General features: G+C 39.1%; 1 pseudogene; it reads left to right on the forward strand.

Moving 5' to 3' along the window:
- The first annotated feature begins 470 nt into the window (after window positions 1-470).
- LOC105103136 (dnaJ homolog subfamily B member 6-like) lies at window positions 471-1,227 on the forward strand (annotated as a pseudogene).
- Window positions 1,228-1,873: the final 646 nt, after the last annotated feature.

A 1,873-nucleotide genomic window follows, 5' to 3' on the forward strand; every position in this document is an offset into this window, starting at 1 on the left:
AGGTGGATTCTTACAAAGTGACCCTGAGCTCCAGGAATGGGTGCCCTAAGTGACCAAGATGGAGGCTGCAAGGCTTCTTACAGCTTAGCCTCAGAAGTCAGGCGGTATCACGTCCAACATAATCTATTGGTTACACACATGGGCCGGTGTGGGTGGGGACACACAATTGTGTAAATACTCGGAAGGTGTGGTTTATTGGAGGCTTGCATATAGTCTGGTTACCATGTCAGGCTAAGATGTTTGGGAGACTGGGAGTGTACAATTTTCAGCTAGATGGGATATCATGCACAAAGACCAAGGCATCTGAGAATAAGTCCTGAGAAACACTGGCATGGCGGTGCATGAGCCAAGGGATGACCCGGGCCACGCCCTATTTCTCCGCCTTCCAGGCATCAGCTCCTGCATCCTAGGTCCCACATAGATGACCCTAAAACCAGAAATGAGGGATCGTTTCAACAGCCTATCAAAACATGGTGGACTACTATGATGTTCTAGGTGTGCAGAGACATGCCTCAGCCCTTTAAGGCTATTAAAAAAGCATATCAGAAACTGGCGCTGAAGTGGCAACCAGATAAAAATCCTGAAAATAAAAACTAAGCAGAGAGAACGTTCAAACCCTGAGAATAAAGAATAAGCAGAGAGAAAGTACAGACAAGTAGCTGAGGTGTACGAGGTGTTATCAGATGCTAAAAAACAGAACATCTATGACAAATATACCAAAGAAAGGTTAAATGGTGAAGGTTAAAGTGGAAGTCATTTTAACAATCCGTTTCAGTTTGGCTTTACATTCCACAACCCAGATGACGTCTTCGGGGGATTTTTCGGTGGAAGGGATCCGTTTTCATTCGACTTCTTCAAAGACCCTCTTGAGGACTTTTTTTGGAATTGAGGAGCCCCAGTGGAAGCAGAAGGTGAGGCACAGGGTCTTTTTCTCTACCTTCAGTGGATTTCCATCTTTTGCAGGGAGATGTGCTTCTTTGATACAGGATTTACCTCCTTCGGCTCACTAAATCACAGAGTATCACTTCATTCTCTTCCATGTCATTTGGTGGTAGTTGGATGGGCAACTTCAAATCTTTATCAACTTCTGAAATTGTTAATGGCAGAAAAATCACTACCAAGAGTATCGTCGAGAATGGTCAAGATAGAGCAGAAGTTGAAGATGACCATTTAAAGTCGTTAAGGATAAATGATAAGGAGCAGCTGCTATGCTTGGATAACAAGTAATTCAACGCATGCATTTAACAGAAATGTTAACTGTAACAAGTTCCATTTGGGGGTTAACAGGACTTTTTTTGAAGATGTCAAATGAACTCAACTTTCAGTATAACTGTACCTGAAGTATTTATAAACAGCTCATCCTAGCCACTGTTGGTTATAGACTTTGAGTTTATTGTCAGGAACACATAATAGGACCATTTTTTGGTCTTTAAAATTGTTGTTCATCTCTGCATGCACTTTGCTTTAGTATTAAAAGTAATCCAGGGTGGCTGTAACTCTTTCCTACACAAACACTAGCACAGACCTGCTTTTCTATTGTGTTTGAAATGTGAGCCACGTAGTGAAAGCCTGCTGTGAAGACTGCTAGGATAAATCTTCCTTAAAATATATATATATTTTTAGTATTTAGTACTGAAATATATTAATGCACTAATGGTAATGCATTTCTCATTTAATTAATATAAACAGGATTTTTCTAGTTGTGCATGAATGCTGGCAACTTAGTAAGTTTTGATAATTGTTTATTTTATTGAAGTGTAGTTTACTTACAATATTATATTAGTTTTGTGTGTAAAATATAGTGATTGGTATTTTTATATATTATATTCCATATAAATGTATTATAAAATAATGCCTATATACTCTTATTGTA

The sequence above is a fragment of the Camelus dromedarius genome, chromosome X (assembly GCF_036321535.1).
Source record: "Camelus dromedarius isolate mCamDro1 chromosome X, mCamDro1.pat, whole genome shotgun sequence".
In the NCBI taxonomy this organism is placed as follows: domain Eukaryota; kingdom Metazoa; phylum Chordata; class Mammalia; order Artiodactyla; family Camelidae; genus Camelus; species Camelus dromedarius.